Below are 11852 nucleotides of genomic sequence, written 5' to 3'. Positions count from 1 at the left end.
ACCATCCAAAAGCCCCTTTAAAATTTGGTTAATCTCTTTTTTTTTTTTTTTTTTTTTTTGCAACAGGGTCTCACTTTGTCATCCAGGCTGGAGTGCAGTGGCACGATCATGGCTCATTCAGCCTCATCCCCCAGGGTTTAAGCAATCCTCCCACACCAACCTTCCAAGTAGCTGGCACCATGTAGCTGGTAGCTACATGCTCACTACCATGCCTGGCTAATTTTTATATTTCTTGTAGAGATGAGGTTTCGCTATGTTGCCCAAGCTGATCTCAAACTCCTGGGCTCAAGCAATACACCTGCCCCAGCCTCCCAGAGGGCTGAGATTACAACCATGAGCCACCACGCCCAGCCCAAATTTGGCAAATCTTACTAGGTAAGGAAAAACTAGATTTTATACAATGTATAAATTTAATAATTAGACATTCCTTCCAAAAACCAAAGCATTTTCTGAAATTTTTTTCTGTGCTTAAAAACTGTCTTTAAGGACTGAAAATACATCACCTCAACATAGAACACTTCCTACATACTCAGAACCAACGCTTTAAGTGAATGATCTCACTTAATCCTTACATCAACTCTGTAAAGTCAGTACTGTTATTATCTCCATCTTCTGGGGACCAACGTTCTGAACTGAGACAGTAGGAATTTTAGGGTCATCTGTCTTAATCCCTGGTCCACAAGTCTCCATGGAAGTACCCCTCTATGGGGCTTGCTTAGATTATTATTAAAACAGCCTAGTGGCTGGCCTCTTCTTCCTGTGTTTATTAGTGTTTGGGCCACAGCTCTTGTCCTCATCTCTGGACTTACCTCCACAGCTTTGCTACTCACTGTGTGATGCAAGCACTCACAACATGGGTGTCACCTGGGAGTTTATTAGAAATGCAGAGTCTGCCAGGCATGGTGGCTCACACCTGTAATTCCAGCACCTTGGGAAGTTGAGGTGGGCGGATCACTTGAGGTCAGGAGTCCGAGACCATCTTGGCCAACATGGTGAAATACCATCTCTATTAAAAATACAAAAATTATTGGAGTGTAGTGGTGCATGCCTGTGATCCCAGCTACTTGGGAGGCTGAGGCAGGAGAATCAATTGAACCCAGGAGGCAGAGGTTGCAGTGAGCTGCAATCGCACCACTGCACTCCAGCCTGAGCGACAGAGCAAGATTCTGTCTCAAAACAAAAAACAAACAAAAGAAATGCAGAGGCCAGATGCAGTGGTTCACACCTGTAATCCCAGCACTTTGGGAGGCCCAGGTAGGTGGATCACATGCGGTCAGGAGTTCAAGACCAACCTGATCAACATGGTCCTCGTTTCTACTAAAAATCCAAAAATGAGCCAGGTGTGGTGGCATGTGCCTGTAATCCCAGTTACTCGGGAGGCTGAGGCAAGAGAACTGCTTGAACCTGGGAGGCCAAGGTTGCAGTGAGCTGAGATTGCACCACTGCACTCCAGCCTGGACGACAGAGCGAGACTCTGTCTCAAAAAAAAAAAGTAGTCTTGGCCCTATCCCAGTCTTTCTGAATCAGAATCTGCATTCACAGAAGGCCCAGGTGATGTGGCTATCAGCAGAGTGTGAGAAGCCCTGCTCTGCCGTACTATTTTGGATCAAGCTGACCCAACAAGGCAAAAAAATTTACTGAGCTGCTGCTCCAGTGTCCCTCTTCCTGGAAGACCCCTGGCCTCCTGGGAGCAAACAGTGTCAATAAGAGGGGTGGCAGAACCACCTGGCACAGCCCTTAGTGAGTATGAGGCTCTTCTACAATGAAGTTTTTCCAAAATCGGCTACTGAGAAAGGTAAATTTTGTTGAACTGCCCAAGGCCACACTAATCTTTAATTATCCCGTTAATGTCTGTCTCCCCTTAGGTAGCCATTACACAGGCAGTTACCACGATGCCCTGGATTTAAACAGCTTGCAGATTTCCTGACAGTATTAATGGAAGTTTTGCAAATTGATTTGGGGAGATTAGGTGGAGAGAGGCTGCCGTGACTTGACGTGAAGCCCATTCTAATCGGCTCAGGCTGTCCTGTCCTTGATCCTTACCCAGGGCAAGAGGACAGAACAGGAGTTGGGAGACCTGGGTTCCAGGCCTGGTTCTCCTGAAGGGGACTTGTGACCTTGGGCCTGCCACTTCTTGCTGTGCCTCTTCCTTAAAATGAGTGGGTTGGACTAATGTCGATTCATTAAGTGGTCTCTCCTGACTTTCATGATTTCTCTGAATTAGAGGCTGGCAGAACGGCTCACCTTAGAGGGAACTAGCTTTCTTCCTTCCTCCTTTCCGTCATCCATTGATTCACTCACCTCTTCACTCAGTACACATGACTGAGAATCTAGATGAGGCTCTGCAAGGAGGCACTGGAAACAGAGATGAATTAGCTGCATCTGGCTGGCAATAAAGACATGCCTGGGAAAATCAAAGGCAAGCAGTGCCCACTATGGACTGGGCTAGCTTGGCATTCTGGGTTCAAGGTACACTGTCCCTGCCTCCACCATCACCTCTGCTCCAAAAACACCCAGAGGAGGGGAGAACCAGAAGAGGAGTGTGATGGGAGAACTGGCCTTGGTGCCAGAGGCCTGGATGCTGGAACCAGCTCTGGCTTGAATCACTGTGTGATCTTGAGCCCCCTTCTGTTTCTAGCCATCAGTTTCCTTCCCTGGAAATGGGGAAGTAGGCATGATCATTCTTATTCTGCCTCACTGCGGGGTAGTCAAAAGGACCTAATTAGCCCCAGGGCCTTTTGTATATGGATGGGGAAGAAGGGCTACCATCTTTTCCGTTGCCAGGGAGCTACCCTGTCTGTCTCCAAGAAATCCAGCCATGAGACAGGGTATCCGGAGGCCAGGCCCTGGGCTGAAATCACCACAGCCAGCCCCCATCTTATAAGTGACAGTGGCCTCAAAACTTTTTAAATGTTCCCAAGGAGACAGGCAGGGCAAGGACAATGGGGAATGGACCTAGAGCCGAGGAAAGCAGAGTGACAGCCAGGAGAAAGGCCTGGGGTCTGTCCTGCTCCCCACAAAGGGCCATTGGTGGGGGGCCCAGACCCTCAAGTACATCCCCGTCACTAAACCATCCCATTGCTGAGAGCCAGGGGCCCATCTAGACTCTAGGATCCCTGGGAGGTGAAGTAGCTGACTTGGGGAAGCGCCCCTGGTCCAACACCTAGTGGCGGCAGAGTTAGGACTCAGAGTTGGGGGCCTCTGGCTTCCCTCATGCCCAAGGTGTGCTCCTCTAAACTGGGCCGCTCTGCATCTCCGTCCTTGTCTCTCTAGCGGCCAGCATCTACGTCTCAGCTCTTCCCTACCGCTATCCGATGCAGGCTGGAGTGCCTTCACTCTAGCAGTCTGGCAAAAGCACATGCCTTCTAAATTTTGCCAACACCACAGTCCCCGATTCTAGATCCTCTGCTGGCTCTGGGCTCATCAGATTCAGTCTCTCCCCTATTACCGCCAACAGCAGCAAGAAGGATTTATGGGGCTGGGTTTTATTCTAAAAATATGTTTTCAATTAAAATCAAGAAGTATGAGAGAATGCTGCCTAGGGCAGGCAGCCCCTCTCTGAGGCTTCCTTAAACAGATGGTTTGTAGCATTTTTAATTAATGAGAGGTGGTGCAGATGGGGGCCCTTAATAGCCTGCAGCAAAATGTGGAGGCTGGGGAAGGGAGGAAGGTGGCATTAAGCAGGCTCTGGGCCAGGGAGGGAGCCCTGCCCTTCATCCCATCTCCTCCACACTGGCTGTCCTGGCATGTAGTACCTGGGCCACCCTGGCGGCCTTGAGGAGAAGGCTGTGCACCCTACATTCTCCCCACTGCACCGGCATTTGAGAAATGAGGGAGGTGGAATTGCACACCAGTTTTACCTGTGGTCAACTCTGTCAGAAAATTCGTCCTTAAAATACAGGGAACTCTGCCTCCCTGAGTTAATTATGGTATTTCTGAAGATCAAGAGGAGACAATGTATATGGCGTTGCTTTGAACACTGATCGTAGCTATTTGTAATTACTGGAGCAGAGGATCCAGGAACAAGGGAGGAAAATGTAGGGTTCCGGTAAGGCAGGGGCTCCACACAGCATCCCAACACTGGCTATGGAAACCAGCCTCCCCGACCCTATCAGCCTCTCCGACCCTATCAGCCTCCCCGACCCTATCAGCCTCTCCGACCCTATCCTACCCGGAGTCCGTCCCCATCTCCTGGAGTTTTTGCTCATCCTTCAAAAAGGAAGCATGGCTAGGTAAGCCTTAACCATTTACTCAATCAGCAAAGCCTGTAGATGTGCCAGAGACTGCTCTAGGCAGGGAGAAATCCACTGGGAACAGAGAGCATCTTCCAATCTGATTTTGGGCAAGATGAACAATGAACAATTCCAGCATTTTATTTAATCTCAGATAATGATGACTGGTCCAAAAAATAAAAATAAAGCAGAAGATATAGAACATGGCAGGAGATGGAGCTGTTTTTAAAAAAGAAAGGGTAACTAAGTTGAGTTGGGGGAATGAGCTCTGAAAGGGTCTGGGGGAAGAGTGTTCTTGGCTAAGAGAAAAGTTTTCTGGGTATGGTGGCTCACGCCTATAATCCCAGCATTTTGGGAGGCCGAGGCAGGTGGATTACCTGAGGTCAGGAGTTCAAGACCAGCCTGGCCAACACGGTGAAAACCCATCTCTACTAAAAATATAAAAATTAGCTGGGCATGGTGGCAGGCATCTGTAATCCAGCTACTCAGGAGGCTGAGGGAGGAGAAGTGCTTGAACCCCAGAGGCAGAGAGTGCAGTGAGCTGAGATCACACCACTGCACTCCAGCCTGGGTGAAACTCCATCTCAAAAAAAAAAAAAGAGTCAGGTAAAGTTCCCAAGACAGAAACAAGCCTGACAGGAGGAACAGCAGAGGGGGCAGTTTGGCTGCAGAGAGTTGGGAGGGAAAGAGATGACGAGGCTGGAGAGGCAGGCGTGGGGCCTCTTAGGCCATTGTGATGGGTGGGAATAGGGATATGGAAGACCCTTCCTGGCAGGAGCCTTCCTCCCATTCCCTGCCACAGAAACACCTGCCTCTCAAGCCCATACTCTGCTGCTGCTTAAGGTTTGGTGAGGACATGGAGGCAACAAATATTTGTCATCCACTGAGACATCCCAGAGGTGAGATAATGAGGAAAGGCTCAATAGATGGCTATAGTGAGGGAAAAAGAAATGGTTCATTATTCATAGGAAACAACAGAATATGGATTTCCATGGAGAAGGGAAAAGATTATAAAATTTACACAAAGCAGACAGAGAGAAGGGAAGATGCCAAGTAACAATAATAATAGCAGCTAACACTATGCACCAGGCACTGTTTAAAACTTTATTTGAAGTCCCTTCATCTTCCCAACGCTATGAGGTGGATACTGTTATAATCTCCATTTTGTAGGTGAGGAAGCTGAGGCACAGAGAAGTGACTTATCCCGAGTCACCAGTTAAGTGGCAGAGCTGGGGTTTGAACCAGGTAGGCCAGCTTCAGAGTCTGTGTTTCTAACTATTGGATGTACAGGACAGGAACCTGGACAAAGATGGCTTGAAGAGAAGCAGGTAGAGCAAGGGGTAGAGGAGAAGCTCAGGGGACAAATGTTGCCTTTCATACTATTTCCTTTCTTTTTTTCTTTTTCTTTCTCTCTTCTTTCTTTCTCCCTTCCTTCCTTCCTTTCTTTCCTTCTTTTTCTTTCCTTCCTTCCTTCTTTTTCTTTCTTTCTTTCCTTTCTTTCTTTCTTGTTTTTCTTTCCATCTTTTTCTTTCACAGAGTTTTACTCTGTCACCCAGGCTGGATGGAGTGCAATGGTGCCATCTCAGCTCATTACAGCCTCCACCTCCCGGGTTCAAGTGATTCTCCTGCCTCAGCCTTTTGAGTAGCTGGGATTACAGGTGCACACCACCTCATCTGGCTCATTTTTATATTTTTAGTAGAGACGAGTTTTCACCATGTTGGCCAGGCTGGTCTCAAACTCCTGACCTCAGGTGATCCACCAGCCTCAGCCTCCCAAAGTGCTGGGATTACAGGCGTGTGCCACCACTCCTGGCCTATTTTCTCCCCATAAAATTCAATGGTGATCCATTTGGTGCTTGGGAAGCTTACACAGTGCCTTTCTATCTGATCCTTTCAACAACTCCATAGAGTAGGTATTATCATCACCAAATTATAGATGAGGACATTTAGATTCAAGTAACCCTACTAGGGGATGGCAAAGACAAAATTCAAATACAAGGTTTATCTATCTTCCCTTCCCATGCTCTTTTATTCATGCAAAAGGCACTTCTGGGTACCTGTTTTGTGGCAGGTAGTGACCTAAAAGTATCTGAACATGGGAAAGACACTGGCCTTGGAAGGATCCCTTGGTAGTGCCCATCTCACCTGCACCTATACACAGCCCCATAAGGAACAGCCATCTTACTCTTGGCTGAAGCACATGAGCAGGGGTGGGACAGGTAGGGGGAGGGGAGCATTCATGAGATCCTGCTCTGTGCTTGGCATTTTCATGCATTCCATCACCGACCCCTTCTATTAGCTCGGCAGGGTATATAAGGCTAAGACTGCTTTTCCTGTCCGGCATCCTTCTTCCTGCTTTCCCAGCATGAGAACCCTGGTTTAAGTGCCGATGTGACTAACTAAATACTACATTGTAAAGCCTCTGTTGCAATTAGGTGTAGCCATAGGGCTAAGCTCTAGTTAATGAAATGTCAGAGGAAGCCATTGTGTGGGACTTCTAGGAAAGCTTCTTAAAAGGAAGTGAGACCGCTGAGGTGGGTCCTTTCTACTCCATTGTAATGGCTGAAAGTCCAACAGACATTGTAGATCATAAAGACAACTTTGAGGATGAAAATTCTGTGCTCAGAATAGTGGAACAAAAAAATTAGAATCCTGGGCCTCAGATAATAGTGAGAAACTGCTATACACAAATTCTGATTTCCCTGCTTCTGAACATGAAAGAAAAACTTTTTTTTTTTTTTGAGACAGAGTCTTATTCTGGTTGTCCAGGCTGGACTGCAGTGGCATGATCTCAGTCCACTGCAACCTCTACCTCCTGGGTTCAAGCAATTCTCGTGCCTCAGCCTCCCAAGTAGCTGGGATTATAGGCACACATCACCATGCCTGGGTAATTTTTTATTACCTAGAGACAGGGTTTCACCATGTTGGTCAGACTGGTCTCAAACTCCTGACCTCAAGTGATGTCCCTGCCTTGGCCTCCTAAAGTGCTGGCATTACAGGCGTGAGCCACCATGCTCAGACTGAGAAAAATAAACTTCTTTTTTTTTTTTATTGCATTTTAGGTTTTGGGGTACATGTGAAGAACATGCAAGATTGTTGCATAGGTAATAAACTTCTATATTGCTTAAGTTAATATCATTGCTGATCTCAACTGCAGGCAGCCACAGGCATGTCTTGACTTATACAGTAGCTTTACCATCATCCCCATATGGAAACAGGCTGACAGGCTGTCTCAAATCCAACAATTAAGAAGTGGGATCAACCATTGCGGAAGACAGTGTGGCGATTCCTCAATGACCTAAAAATAGAAATCCCATTTGACCCAGCAATCCCATTACTGGGTATATATCCAAAGGATTATAAATCATTCTACTATAAGGACACAGGCACACGAATGTTCATTGCTGCACTGTTTACAATAGCAAAGACCTGGAACCAACCCAAATGCCCATCGATGATAGACTGGATAGGGAAAATGTGGTACATATACACCATGGAATATTACGCAGCCATCAAAAACGATGAGTTCGTGTCCTTTGTAGGAACATGGATGAACCTGGAAACCATCATTCTCAGCAAACTGACACAAGAGCAGAAAATCAAACACCGCATGTTCTCACTCATAGGCGGGTATTGAACAATGAGAACACATGGACACCGGGAGGGGGGCACTACACACTGGGGTCCATTGGGGGGAAATGGGGGAGGGACGGGGGTGGGGAGGTGAGAAGAGATAGCATGGGGAGAAATGACAGACACAGGTGAGGCGAAGGAAGGCAGCGAATCACACTGCCATGTGTGTTACCTATGCAACAATCTTGCAAGTTCTTCACATGTACCCCAAAACCTAAAATGCAATAAAAAAAAATAAAATAAGATAAAAAGAAAAAAAAAGAAAAAAGAAAAAAAAAAAGAAGTGGGATTCAAACTTGAATCTTTCTGGTTCCAGAAGCTATACTCCTCCAATCCCTTTGGTAACAGCCCTTTGGACTATTCACTCTCAGTAACTTATGAGAGGCACAAACACCACAGTAGCATTTAGAACAGCTGACAACCTTTACATCCCCAGCTCTTGTCTTAGAGGTGCATATCAGAGTACATTGTCTTCCACCTTACCTATGCACTCTAGTAGATAAGTTAACCACATATCAGACAACAGAAAGATTTTTAATTTCCCATTTAATATATCCTCTGCCTCCAAATTCCAAGTTGCCAGACTCTCAGAAATCCCATAGAAAATCCTATAAACTCACTTTATACAAACTTGACAATATGCTTTTTTTCTCAGGAATACTTATGAATTCCTTAGAATTTTCTAGAGACTGGATCATGTTGTCTGAAAATAATTTCCCTTTCTTGCCTAACGGCACTAGCTAAAACCTCTAGTATTATGTTGAAGAAGAATGGGCATCCTTGCTTTGTTCCTGATCTTAGGTAGAATGCATTCAGGTTTTCACCCTGAAGTATGATGCTTCCTGTAGGTTTTTCATAGGTGCCTTTTATCTGGTTAAGCAAGTTTCTTTCACTCTAAGTTTGAGCTTTTATCATAAATTTTGTAAATAAATATTGAAATAAGTGTAGTTTTGTCCTTTATTCTACTAATATATTAATTGATTTTTGGATATTAAACCAACCTTGCATCCTGGGATAAATCCCACTTGGTCATATTGTATAATCTTTTTTATATGATGCTGGATTTAGTTTGCTAATATTTCATTGAAGAATTTTGCTCAGATATTGATCTATAGTGTTCTTTTCTTTGATGTCTGGAATACTTGCTGTGTCAGGGGACCACAAGACCACTTCTGGGGTTCAATAATTCAGAATTCACCATGTAGTTATATTCATGGCTATAGTTTATTACAGAGAAATGATACAAAGCAAAATCAACAAATCATCGCATCTAGCACATCGCATCTCCACTCCCAGTGGAGTCAGGCAAGATGTTCTTAATTTTTCCAGCAACAAATTGACAATGTGTAAAATGTTGCCAACCAGGAAAGCCCATTAGAAACTCAGAGTCCAGGATCTTTATTAGAGGTTGATTACATAGCAACTACATGCCTATGTACCCACATGTACCCAAAATTCCAAATTCCTAAAAGAAAAGCAGGTATTCACCATAAATCATAATGACAGTCTGGACACAGGGTAGTGGGAACACTCCCAAATCCAAATTCCCAGATGCCAACCAAGTTCCAATCTTGAAAGCAGGCCTTTCAAAGGATAAAACCTGGGCCTGCTATAACTCTTTTCTACATACTTACTTTTAAAACAAAAACCCATACCAAAAAAATGCTAATGTTGGAATTTTAGCTATAGGAGGTAGCAAGTTTGGATGTCAGGACATTCTTGGTACCTTCAAACTGTACTCCCTTAGCTTACACACATATAGGTTTAAGGTTAAGCCTGCATCTCTAGAAAGTTTAATGTGATAGTAATAAAGTAACAGAAAAGGGCTCTCACTTCATGTCATGCAGAGCTTAGGCAGAAATATTTTCCCTGCACTGTAGGAAAAATGGCTTTATAGGCCTTGTGGCCTTTCAGCAACATTAGGTCCCCCAAACTGCATATCTCATCAGTCACAGTTCTGGGGAAGAGACTGAGAGAATGCCGAAGGAGGAAACAGGTATTTAGCAAACTCCTGTGGCACACTCTCCAATCTGCCTCCAGGCAGCAGGATCCTGGTCCCACAGCCAAAGCAGTGTTGACACTTCTCCACTGCTAGGGGCAGAAGTTTGCAGAGTTATTGTCATTAGTTGATTTTGCTCTATTTATGTTACAAACTGCATGCCCAATGCATACTGATGCATAACTATTAATGATAATAAAAATAATAGTAGCTAAGCAGTTGTTAAGCACAAAGTATGGCTCAAGCACTGTGTATAGCATTCAACACATACTGACTTATCCTCACAACAATCCTGCAAGATAGATAAAATATTATCTTCCATTTATAGACTAGAAAACTGAGGCTAAGTGACTAGCCTGACATCAAACAACTGATAGATGGCAGAGGTGGAATATGGTTCCACACTATGGGTCCAGAGCTGACATTCTCCTTGTTTTTTTGTTTTGTTTTAGAGACAGGGTATTGCTCTGTTACCCAGGCTGGAGTGAAGTGGTACAATCAAGCTCATTATGACCTTGAACTCAGTTTAAGCAATACTCCCACCTCAGCCTCCTGAGTAGCTGGGACTACAGGTACATGCCACCATGCCTGGCTAATTTTTTATATTTTGTAGAGATGAGGTCTTGCCATGTTGCCCAGGCTGCTCTTGAACTCCTGGGCTCAAACGATCCTCCTTCCTCAGTCTCCCAAAGGGCTGGGATTACAGGCATGAGGCACCAAGCCCAGCCCCAACATTCTTAATTGCCAACCCAACCCTGTTTCACAAAGACAACTCCATGACACACGGGGTTTTTAACAATGTCCTTCCCATAGGATAGTCTACCACATTCTCCAAACCAGATTGGGGCATAGAGTAGAAAAGAGTACTTTTAAGACTAAGGTTTAGTGAAGACAAAGGACCAAGTATCCAAACGATGTATGAGTAAGTAGACTCCTGAACAGTTAAAGTTTCCTTCAATTGTACCATCTTCCTGAGCATATCTGGAAACAACAGGGGCATCTCTGGCTGTCACAAAGAATGGAGGGTGCTACTGGCCTTTAGTGCCTGGATGCCAGGGGTGTGAAACATCCTACAATCTCTAGGAAGTTCTACAATTGATAGAACGGTCAAGCACAAAGAATGGTGTCTCCCACATATTAACAGCACTCCCACATATTAACATGACCAACTGGCCGTTGTATACAGCACCAGGACTATAGAAGAAAGATGCAATAGGAAAAATCATTTTAAGCTCACTGCTCTCAAATCCTTTCCTTATGCATTTCAAGCTTTTGCGAAGCACCTGCCAAGCAAGCATATGGCCCAAACCTATTCCTCAACCTCTGCATCTAAATTTATCTCCAAGTTATGGGCAGAGGCCAGATACAGGCCCACAGGCTATTTGTCCAACAAGGCACTTGGCTTCATCCTGGCCCAGGTAGCAAACAGACATGGGGGTATGCCAGGTGATTCTTGGACTAAGCAATTGAGAAAGTCTCAGAAGGAAGGAGACTGTAGTCATTGTTCATTGTAACCATCATTAGCTCAGTTCTTTAATGCCAAGAACTCTGCCAAGCATGGAGAAGATGGCAAGTCAGGCCCATGGGAAACCCACTCTTACCATCTATGGGTTCTAGGGAAATACCAGGACCCTGGCACTTCCCTTCTCTCTCTGTCATCCTCAAACATAATATCCCTCATGCTAAAGACCCAGCTCGGATCCTCAAGTGTCCTCTTTAAAGAAGGGCTAATATGAAATAGCTATGAAATAGCTAAAGATCAGGGTAGTCAGGAATCCACAATTAATACTGTAAGGCTGTCTTTATAAAATGATTAGCAGCATATGTTTGTTTCTCACTAAAGCTAACCAAAACACTGATCTTCCAGGTTCCCATCATCTCTGTCCCTTTCCTATTAGCCTAAACATCAGGCCAAGAAAAGTATGACTGAAGATTAAATCTAATTCGTGGGGCACTTGATTTCCTCATTAAAGACTTCAATCTAGAAT

This window comes from Saimiri boliviensis, chromosome 17 (genome assembly GCF_048565385.1).
Source record: "Saimiri boliviensis isolate mSaiBol1 chromosome 17, mSaiBol1.pri, whole genome shotgun sequence".
Classification (NCBI taxonomy): domain Eukaryota; kingdom Metazoa; phylum Chordata; class Mammalia; order Primates; family Cebidae; genus Saimiri; species Saimiri boliviensis.
Note: the sequence above shows the minus strand (reverse complement) of the source record.